The sequence below is a fragment of the Miniopterus natalensis genome, chromosome 12 (genome assembly GCF_054644295.1).
Source record: "Miniopterus natalensis isolate mMinNat1 chromosome 12, mMinNat1.hap1, whole genome shotgun sequence".
NCBI classification, from domain to species: Eukaryota; Metazoa; Chordata; class Mammalia; order Chiroptera; family Miniopteridae; genus Miniopterus; species Miniopterus natalensis.
In genome coordinates, this window is record NC_142092.1 from 20,292,113 (window position 1) to 20,304,153 (window position 12,041).

Here is a 12,041-nt window from a genome sequence, read left to right on the forward strand (position 1 = left end):
GGTGAGACACAGGGAGGGAGAGTGGAAAGGAGTTGGGAGAGGGAGACAGAGAAAGGGAAGGAGGGAGTCAGGCAGGGGGAGAAGGTGAGGGAGGGAAAGAGAAAGATCCTACACTATTGATATTATAGAACGTTAATTCAAAAATAATTCCCACTGTCGCCCAGCCAGTGTGGCTCAGCAGTTGAGCATCCACCTGTGATCCAGGAGATCGAGGTTCGATTCCCGGTGAGGGCACATGTCTGAGTTGTGGGCTCGATCCCCAGCAGGGGCCGTGCAGGAGGCAGCCGATCAATGGCTCACTCATCACTGATGTTTCTCTCTCTCTCTCTCTCTCTCACTCACACTCTCACTCTCCCTTCCTCTCTATGAAATCAATAAAAACATATTTAAAAAAATAATTCGCATCGTCAGTAATTAAGATTCACCCAAATCACACACATACAAAATACATTCATGAGGTAACTGTAACAGGGGAAACTTAGTGAATAATCTCCATGTTCCACATGTTCCTTAGAATGTAAGATGCGTAAGGGTAGGGGTTTTATATCTCGAGTTCACTGATGTATTCCAAGCAACTAGAACAGTGCCTGGCAAACTGTAGGACTTCAATAAATATTTGCTGAATGATAATGAAAATCCTTATTTTTCTAGCTATGGGAAGAGAAACAGAATCACAGAATCAACCGACAGAAACAAGGTTAATGTATGTGTGTGGTGGGAGAGGAGGGCCGACGTGAAGGGCAGAAGAGATAACCAACACTGAGAGCCTGCTACTTGCCTGGCCCTGTCCTGTACCAGGCACAACAGGCATCTCTCATTAATTCTCAAAACAATCATGTGAGATAGCCCCATTTTATAGGTGAGGCCATGAATCTTACCAGTCACTTAGTTAATAAGTAGTTGAGTTCTAAATGCATCTAACAAAATGTTTATGCTTAGTCCAAGTCAGGCTTAACAAAATCACAAGCATTTATCAAGGATATGGGCAAACTCATTTGTACTTTTACTCTTTCCTTTCCCATGTTCAAGTTAAAAAAAGGATTCAAACCCAAACCCCACTGTTGTATGTCTATAGTTCTCATTGGATCTAGTATCAAAAGACTTATTCCATCTCCAAGCTATTTCAACTACTGTCTTTGACAAACTAAAATGAGAACTGTGAGGACATTTGAAGGGGCTTATCTCCACAAAGTCTCCACAACTCATCCCGTCTTTCAAAAATCTGGTTGTTAATATGACCATTTTTTGAGGCCCAATTTTCCTTTCTGTACCTTTAATTAGTAATTGCAAACACATGTTTAGGCAAAGGTAGAAAAATGCAATTATTTAACATTGTGTTATAAATGTACCATGTTTTTAAATGTGTTAATGTGTATTTTTTTTTTTTCATTAAAAACAACAGGCACCTTTTAAAATAGATGACAAAGCACCAACTCCTTCAACAGTCGTCCAATTTTTGAAATGCAAAGATGTCATTTAGAAAACATAGTGCCGGGCTCTTAAGTGGGGAGCAGAGGTGTGCTAGCTCCATCTGGAGGGGTTCACTGTGATGAAGCAGCAATGCCCCTCGGAAGGTTCAGAGCCCGCAGTGAGGCCATGTCAGCATTCAGTCAACCTTCATCCACACAGAGCCAAGCACATGATGCCTCAGGACTCCTTCGCTGTGCTTCTAGATGACTGCAGTAAAGCTATTTTCAAAATGAACCCACACCTGAGCTGAGCAACTTCCGTATTCATTCGTGTTCTGAGCACAGTGTGGAATGGGAGTGCAGAAGTAATTAATTTATAAAATAAAATCATTCAATCATTCAGCCAACAATGATCAGAGATCTGCTGTGAGCCAGGCACTGTACGAGGAACAAAACCCAATGGTAGATGTAAGCACACAGGGGGGCCACCCTCATGGGACTTAGAGTCTAGTCGGCAGAGGCGCATATTAGTCAAATCATCAAACACAATGATGTATAATGACAATCGTCATACAAGCTATAAACACAGATGCTTGGTACTCTGAGAGCATCAAGTATGGAGAATTTGATCTGGTTTGACAGGCTGAGGAAATGTCCCTAAGGAAGAGTCTTCTGAGCTGAGCCATGAATAAGAACTGAGTTAAGTAGGCAAAGGGAAGGTGTGGCTGTGAGCTTTAGAGCATGTTTTAGTTTTGCCTACATACTAGCTAATTAGAAAGTAAGCAAAAAAGCAGGCCCTGGCTTGATAGCTCAGTTGGTTAGATCGTCATCCCAATATGCCAAGGTTGTGGGTTTGATCTCCTGTCAGGGCACCTACAAGAATCAACCAATGACTGCACAAACAGGTGGAACAACAAATTCATATCTCTCTCTCTCTCTCTCTCTCTCTCTCTCTCATTTCCTCCCTCTCTTTCTCTCTCTCTCCCTCTCTCTAAAATCAATCAATAAATTTTTTTTAAAAGTAAGCAAAATTGGCAAGACAAAACACACATATCAAAATATCAGAACATTAAGTCATTTGATTGCCTTTGAATCTTTTGAGAAAACATGGCAATCTTAATTTAGGCAGTATTCAAAGAATCACTGGCTCTACTGTGTTGTTTGGGATTGGAAAGAGATGGCCTTTATCTTATAAGATACTCAGTTCTGTGGAAGGACAAGATGGGCAGTGGGCATGGGAATTTATACTCTCAAGTGTCTCAAAACTAACTAGGATTACTTATTAAAATAAAGAAATTTCAGGTTTCTCAAAAGATTTAAGTTTCTCTGGAAAATTTTTAATAGGCTCTGATGTCTCTAAAGGAGCCAAAAATAAGATAATCATGAAAATCTCTCTAATCCTAAAGATTTCTTATGGTTCTAAAGCCATTTTAAGAAAAGAACAACCCAGCTCCATAGATCCAAAATAACAGTGATGTTAGGAATAGCTAAATAGAAGGTAACATATTTTAAGGCTAACATGGGCAGACCACCAAGAGCTCTCAGTGTAGGTTTATGGACCCCAGGATATGAACCAAGTCGGTTCTAACTGGGCTTTGTTTAATTTCAGAATTGAAAAGACAAACATTGCCCTGACACAATTGCTTCCCCCCCATATCAATTCCTTTTTAAGATGCCAAAATATTCTAACTCAATTATTTTTAAAATGTGGAATACTTTATCATCAGATAAATGTTCTTATTTTGGTCCAAGTGGAAAATTATTAGCAGTTACATCAGGAAAATTATTGTTGACATACCTTAATCTGTTGATCTTTTATAACTATTTGATTAATTAAAAACTAGTTAAGCTGTTATTTTAAGGGCTATCATTTATAACAGAGGAAAATTAGGAATAAGAAATGGACTTCATTGGCAGGTATAACGTCATACCTCTCTGTGCCTTTGCACGTGCTATTATTTCTGCCTGGAATAATTATTTGGCAAACTTTATTTGGCAAACTTTCCAAATTCTTTATTTGGCAAACTCCTATTCATCCTTCAAACCCCAAATTGTCTCCTTCTCAAAAAAACCTTCTCCAGATTCCAGAGTTAACAGCTTTATTGCTTCATGATTCCTCAGCCTTTTGTTCATAATTCCATGTGGCAGAGATAACTGGTTGCTACCCAATATCCATCTTCCCTATTTTTCTCAGTAACAAAAGTTCAGTTTTATTTGGGGTGTCAATATATCCAGTTAAAAGAATATATTTCTCATTGGCTATGTGAACAAGTTGTAATTAGTGAAATAAAAATAGAAGTGTGTGGGATTCCTGGGAAGGCTACTAAACAAGGCGACTTAGCTGAGGAAGGCCCCTTCTGTCCTTTGCCTTCCTTCTGTCCTGTTAGCTCCAGTTGCTGTCTTGAAGAGCGAAGCAGTCCTGAGCATGGAACTTGCTTTAAGGAAAGGAGAGCAGAAAGAGAAAGAGCTCGGCCTGAAACCCTGCTTGGACTGATTACATCTTGACTTCTTTTTTTGTGATAGAGTAAACCCTACATGTGCTTAAGCCAGTATTATTTTGGGGTTTCTTTTACACAGTCTCAATTCAAATAGTAATATCACTTATATTGAGTTTAATCTATTAAGATATCTGTCTCCACATCAGATCATGGGCTATTTGAGAGCCTCTGCTTTATTAATCTTTCTTATTTCTGCTGCTTAGCACAGCGTTTGATATTTGAGGTGCACAGTGAATGTTGGTGAATCATTAAAACATATAACACCAAACATGATGATTTGCTACTAATTTCAAGGTAGGCTACAGAGAGGCAACCTGAGATTGCAATCACTGATGATCCACATGTATACAAAGTGTGCATGTATGTGTTTATATGTGTTTGCTTGCATCCGTGTACGCAGGGGAAGAGACACACCAATAATGACAACTAGAGGCCAAACCTAAACCTCTGTCCCAAGGCCTGAACAAGAATTACTGTAAAGGACTATACTTTTTAAGAGACTATTTCCCAATGCACCTATGCTCATTACTAGTGAAATGTCACGGAAGGCAATGTTCCGGTCACCGAGTTCCCAGACCCACCCCATTCTGGACAAAACATTAAAGTGAGATAATGACCACTCATAACTTTGGCAATTGCATAGAATTTTTTGTAAAGGGTGGAAAACTAACTGGATATTTTGGCCTAAAGCAGCTTATTAGTATTCTGCTGGTAGGTGTTAGTTCAATACTGTTGTCTAATCCCCCCAGCCCCCATCCAAAATGATTGCACAGTGTTGTTTTTCTTTCCTTTCTTTTCGTTTTAACAAAGCTTTTGTCTCAGGTGACATAAAAAGTGAGAACTCCAAGATCCTTTTGTTGTTTGAACACCATCAGCGGGGTTGCCAATTTTTGCTTTTCTATCTCGAATATATACTTTTTGCGTACATGCATGTACACATGCACACAGACATGCACACAGTCTTTGTCTTTTGAGTAGAACACACACATTCAGCAGTGCTGATTTTCCTTCATTTTCCTCTAGGGTTTCCTAAATGTAGGGGAAAATCCTCCCTAAACAAAGAAGTAGGACTGTAACATGCAGTCCAAGTTGGCTCACAGACCTGCTGCATGTCGTGCAGATTTTAGGCATCAGGCCTACAGTGTGTGCTGATAGGGGTTTCTTCCTTCGCTTCACAGAGCTGATAGCAAGTGAACAGGCAGAACGCAAGGCTGAAACTCTCTAGACACTGAACTATGTATAATAAAATGTCTTCACTGGGAGCCACGGGAGGAAAAACATCACCACGTAAATAATTGGGAGAATGTAAATAAACACAGTCCATAAGCAGATATCATGCCCCAGACTGACATGCTTAGATGGGTTCACATTGGCCACGTTTCAAATGGTTTCCCATAAGAACCTCAACTTCTAACATTAAATACTGAGCCAGTGATGTCAAGCTTTTCTTGATCCAACACCATGAGGTAAGAAACTTTTAAATCCCTTTATTTTCAGCACTGGGAAAGACAAATATGGAAAACTAAACTCTGCAAATCTGATCACAGCTGGTCTTATTTATAATTATTTAATTCAGATAGAACTTTATGGGGAAGAGTGTGCTTTTACATACATTACAACTCATTTACTATTTATGTTAACAGGGAAGATAGTATATCTCCAACGTTATCTTCAAAAGATTGATTTGTTTATGCTTTAGCTTATTAGAAGAAGATTTCTAGCATATACATATGATACAACACAATGTAATTCTTGGGGGGAAAAGGGAAAATGGGGCAAAGAGAAAAATTAGGGCAAGATGAATAAAGCTGGAAATGCGAGAACTTCATAGAATGCACACTGAAAAGTCCTATACATTTGCTAAGGGCGGGGGTCATATGGCTGGATGTGAGCTTCCTAGAAATGAGGAAAACATGAGGAGTTACAAGGGTGACAGCAACTACTGGATCTTTTAGAAACCATATAGGGTAATGTATTCCTGGTAATAGATGCTTATTAAATATTTATGTAATGAATGAAGGACAAACTGGCTCAGGAGAACCGCAGTGACTCAGAGTACCGAAATCCTAGACATACATCTGCTGTGAGTTTCCTGAAAGACAGTGCCGTGTAACAATGTCCCAACAACATCTGCACAGATAAATACAAGGAGTTTCAAAGAACTTGTTTTTCAATAACCTTTGATGAACCCTAATGGTCAGGGAACATTTGGTAAAAGCAAATTTAGGAAGCCAAAACAAATAGTCCAGGCACAGAGCATTGCGATGTCTGGTTTCATAGAACTGGGCTGGCAAAAATATGACCCATGTGCAGCTGTTTTTCCTGCCAGGATCCCCAGCAGACATTGCTAATCAAGGGTAGCACTTTTTGCCACTGAGATTTCATGTGGCCCCAGATCCTCTATGACATTGTGCTCTAGAAGCCAAATCCAATAGACGATGGCTGCCACGCAAGGAGACTAAACCAATTTACCATTCCAGAGTCAGAGAAATGAATTGGCTGGCTATGTTTTAGGCAGCTGTCCTCAGCTATTTCTCTTAAGATTAACATTCTCTTAAGATTTGAATGATTTCAAATACAGATTATAACACGGAGGTTTAGAGAAGTTATACAACTTCCCTAAGGTCACATGGCCGGTAAGTAACAAAACCAAAATTCTGACTTGGGATTCCTGCCTAAGTTAGAGGATGCCTGTGAACCATGAAAATGCACACTATACGGTATTTATTATGGCAGTGGTCAACAGCAATAACAAAGCTGAATATTTCTATCAAGATTGCCACAAGAAGCATATTTATGCACAGGGACGAACAGATGGCTTCATCTTCATGGGATCTGGAAGCACATACTGGAAGTCAATGGGAAGGTACCTTCCCTATCTATATCTTTGCTCCACACCTTCTTGACTATCCCCTCCCCCACCCTCACCTACATATGCCTACACATACCTACACCTCTCATGGTTTGCTACGGGGGCTCACATTTCCTCTTTTACAGATTTCTTTTCAACTACGGTTTTCAATATGAGCAAACAAGATCCCTGGTCATTCACAAAGGTGCTAATAGTGGTCCATGAGCTATGTTTAGTATTTCCAAAAGCCCAATGGAAACATACTTACCTGCAATAAAACCACATAAGGTCACCAAAACACCAACCATCTCATTATACAAATAAGCTGAATCCTGATATTTATTGCATTTATTCTTAATTGTACTCAGGTCTTTCAGTCATAAAATGGGAAAACAAATTATTGCTTAATTCATTCAGTGTTTTGAGTAAATGGAAACTTCCAAAACACAAGGCCCATGGGAAAAAAATAATAAAGGACCCCTTTGTCTTAAAAAGTTAGGAACCACTGGTGTAGACCTTTGTTTGTTGTTCAAATACCTCTGGGAGGACTAGCACACAAAGTTGTTGATTATACTTAAATTAAACCAAATCAACTGAGCATAAGGCATTGTGCTGGCTATTATGTGCTGCGGGGAATACACCGAAGTAGAAGTAGCCTTGGTCCCAATCTAGGGTGAATGGGCTTAATCCGATCATTTCCTCAAAACAGGTGAGAACGTACAGGGAGTAAAATCACTACAACTAAAGGTCAAAACGGCACAGAGGAGAAAGCAGAGAGGAAAGCCACCCGGAGAAGGGAAAGTAAATGAGCATTTGCCCAACACTTGCTGTCTAGGTTCAATATACAGCTTCTCAATTATTTCTTGTAATATCCCTGAAAATGAGCTAAAATTATGTCCATTTACAAAAATAAAACTGAGACTCAGAAAGGCTCAGCAACTTGCCCAAGATCACATTGCTAGGAATCGGTGCTGCTGGACTTGCAATCCTGGCTACGTCACACACGAGTGATCCCTCAAGTCTATGACGCCTTATGGTTCTCCTGGGAGTTAGAAGGCAGTGAAGAGAGGAGGGGGGGGGAAGGGGGAGGAAGGACATGCTTTTGTCAGCCACAACTTTTCGCTAAAAGCAACAGCAGCCTATATGGCTCTAAGTGCTAAGATTGAGCACCAGGAAACAAGCGGGATCTTTGCATTCAGGAGCTTTGCAAGGATGCGCTCATGAACAGGCTTCTTTTTTCTTTTTAAGGAAGCAAGTGAATATATTTTAAAAAAATCACTCTTGTTCAATAGCTACAAACACAAGGCACAGGGAAATTCTGGTGGATACCCGCTGATTGTTAGGCTAGATGGCGAGATGTAGCTCTGTTACACTTTAATATACCACTATGTGGAAAAATAACCTACGTGAAAGCATTAACTCCTTTCCTTCAGGCAGATTTCCCAAAGAAACCCTTCCCACATATGGCATTCCCTACACTGGACTTGCCCAGCACTGGTAGGACTGCTCGGTTTCCTCCTGGATTCACCGGAGTCCTTACAATGGCCCACGAGGACCTATATCACTTAACTGAATTACGTCTCTGAGCTCATCTCCCTCTGGCTCTTTCTCCTGGCTGTCTTCAAACAAACCAAGCACTTTCTGGTCTCAAAACAGCACAGCTGTTACCTCTGACTGGAACATTCTTCCTTAGATACCTCTATAGCACCTCTAAGTCTTCTGGAAACTTCCACCTTCTCAATAAGGCCTACTTTGACCAGACTATTAAAGCTGATTCCCTCCCCAGATCCAACTCTCTTACCCTGTCCCATTTTTTCCTTTTATTCTATGGCACTTATTTTATAATACAATATAATTTATTAAGTTTGATGTTTATTTTCTATCTCTTAATAGAACATAAAACCACAAAATATCTAATAATAACTAATAAAAATTTGTTAAATGAATGAAGTCTACAGTAGCTCCTCCTAATCTGCAATTTTACTTTCCGAAGTTTGTTACCTGCAGTCAACTGTGGTCTGGAAATACTAAATGGAAAATTCCAGAAATAAACAATCTGTAAGTTTAAAATTGGCCTGCTGTTCTGAGTAACGTGATGAAATCTTGTGCCCACACGGTCCGTCCTGCCTGGGGCGTCAATCATCCCTTTGTCCAGTGTCTCCACGCTGTAAATGCTCCCCGCCCATTAGTCACTTGGTAGCCATCTCAGCTATCAGATCGACTGTCCAGATATCTCAGTGCTTGTGTTCAAGCAACACTTGTTTTACTTAATAATGGCCCCAAAGTGCAATGCTGGAATTAAAAAATGCCAAAGAGAAGGTATGAAGCGCTTTCTTTAAGACAAAAGGTAAACGTTCTCAACTTAATAAGGAAAGAAAAACAACACCTGATAAGATCTATGATAAGATCTATGATAAGAATGAATCTTTTATTTATGAAATTGTGAAGAAGGAAAATAAAATGTGTGCTAGTTTTGCTGTTGCAAAAGTTATGGCCCTACTATGTGATAAGTGCTCAGTTAAGATGGAAAAGGCATTAAATTTGTGGGTGGAAGACAAAAACAGAAAACGTGTTCTGATTGAGAACAATGTCTTACACCAGAAAGCACTGAGCCTATATGAAGACTTCAGCAAGGGATTTCCTGAAAGGAGTGACCATAGTCACATAACTATTATAGTGTATTATTATAATTGTTCTATTTCATTATTAGTTACTGTTGTTAATCTCTTACTGTTCCTAATTTATAAATTAAACTTGATCATAGATAGGTATGCATCTACAGAGAAACATAGTATATATAGGGTTCGGTACTATCTGCAGTTTCTGGCATTCACTGGGGGTCTTGGAACATACCCCAAATGGATAAAGGGGGACTACTATATAGGCAAGGCCATAAGGGACAGGGCTATATTATAGTTTCAAAAAATTTTCCTCCCTGTCCCAACCTAGAACATAACAGCAGCTTCCACCACTTAAACTCTCTGCTACTAGTTCCAAAGACCAAAAAAAGAGCTCTCTGTCAAAAAGAAAAAGATCTCTATGTTTGAATCACTTTTTCGCACTGTAATCTGAGAGTTTAATTTCTACTTGTCACTTTGCCTGCTATGTCTCTAGTCCATCCATTACTCCAGAAATGCCTTGGGGTATAAATGCTTATTATTTCCAAGTAAGGCTCCCTCTGACCTCTTTTCCACTAGGCACAGTGCTCTGGCGTCACGCCCTACCTCGGACACCAACCCTGGACTTGGAAACTCACTTTGTACTTGATCTCCTTAGCGCCTGACTCTTGGCTCTTCCTAAGGGACTTTAGCTTGGACAGCCCCCTGGCCTGACTCTTCCCCTTACTCTGTGAGCTCTAGCCCTTTGGCTGGTCATCTGGCTGGACCAGAGCCATAGTTCTTTCTCCATTTCTAACCTACCCATCCTGACCCCCAACCCCATCAAAGGGTAGGGACTTCAACTACCCCTGTGGTTAGTCTAAAGGAGGGCCTGGTTCCAGAGGAATGAGATTTGCTTTTTGAAAGGGCCCCATTTCTACCCTCTTTATTGTTTGAGCTAGAGATAGTGTCCTGTGCTCCTCACTGGCTTGCAGTTCTAGAAATGTTGAGGGATCGCCGCAGGTTCTGGTGGTGCTTATCTCTTTATATTTATAAAGTAAATGGAAGAAAAGGGAGATGTCAATGTTAGGGGCATAAAACAGCTGATAGAAAAAGCAGTGAACTTATTTGACTGCAAACATTTTAAGAGTTTTTCCTGGGCTGCTGTTCTAGAGATCAAGAGTCTGATCTATTTGCCCGGCTAGTGTGACTCAGCCGGTGTTGCTCTCATGTGTCAGGAGGTCACTGGTCTGATTCCCGGTCAGGGCACATGCCCTGGTTGTGGGCTTGATCCCCAGTGTGGGATGTGTAGGAAGCAGCTGCTCAATGTTTCTATTTCTTTCTCTCCCTCTCCCTTCCTCTTCCTGAAATCAATAAAAACATATTTTAAAAAAGAAAAGAAAATGTTTCTTTAAAAAAAAAAAAGGCTGGATAAACACCCTGAAAAGGAAAGAGAGAACGACTAAGTCTTATTTCCAACATATATTAAATTTCTCAGGTGCTACCAGTCTGATTTATTTTGCTCCTTTCTTATTTATTTCAGGGTCTGTTTTTAGTTAAATGTGTTTGTCTGGTAGTCCTCAGCAGAAATCCTAAGAATTAACCAAGTACAGAAAAGTATGCACACAGACACTAGAATTCATTTCAGCACATGGTCAGGGGACTTTTCTTTAACAAGCCGTCTTCTCCCTTCCCTGCTTCCAAAATTAGGGTGTCTGGAGAATGTGAAACAAAATTATACAAAGGCCTGACCTCTGGCCTTGCTTCTGTCTCTCAGACTGTGAAGTACCCAAGAGGGAAAGTGTTGAATTTGGCCTTACTTCACATGGCATTAACTGTAATTCTCTGTGAACTGTGGTGACATCATGGTACACTTTGACATCACTGCTCAGACTCCCTTCTGCCGCTGGGCACACAGTACATCGTTTTTGTTCAAACACAAGAGTCCTTTGTTGAAAAGAAAGGATAGCAGCTGGTCTTCTGTCCTGGTACAAACGTGGATCGTACGGAATGTGTCTGTTCGGTAAGTCAGCACAAAGTAGCCATTCTGCTACCATGGCTAGAACCCATTCACACGCATAGCTCTGGAAAATTTAGTGAAAATTTACATCTAAAGAGTTCAAACTTCAGACATGGGCCATAAGTCAGCAAATTTCTGCATGCAGTAAAGTTCTCATTTACATGTCTGAAGTCGATATTCCAGAAGCAGTAGTCTGCTGGCTGGCTGTGAGTGCCAAGGCTGGAGTGGAGAAAAAGGCAAGGTACAGAGGGATGTGGCCGTCTCCCAAGACATTTCTCCCCTTGTAATTGGTCAAGTGTCTCAATCCCAAGCCAGGAGGGCTTCTGCCATTCCCTGCTCTCAAGTCAACTCCTGGTTACAACTCCCAAAACGTATTACTTTAGACTAATAAAGCTATTGGTGCTGTTATTATTCGGATTCAAAGTCAGTCAAGGATGTCTTCAGCTGACATATTTCTTCTCTTTCCTTTTCCTAGGTTCTCTACTGCCACTTCTGTCTCAGAGAACAGCCTGAGAAAATTGCTCAAAATGGAGTTTATGCAAAAATATCATCTGTAAAATAACTCCAAACTTCTGTTCCATATGGCTTCAATGCCTGCACAGCAGAAAATTTTCACATCAGCTTCAGAAACTAAAGGTTTAATTTAATATTTTCCCAGAGGAATAA

General features: G+C 40.3%; 1 protein-coding gene across 2 annotated transcripts in view; it reads right to left on the reverse strand.

Moving 5' to 3' along the window:
* The window catches only part of ADAMTSL1 (ADAMTS like 1), an 821,320-nt gene that overhangs the window by 244,384 nt on the left and 564,895 nt on the right, over nucleotides 1-12,041 (reverse strand). The window lies entirely within an intron of this gene.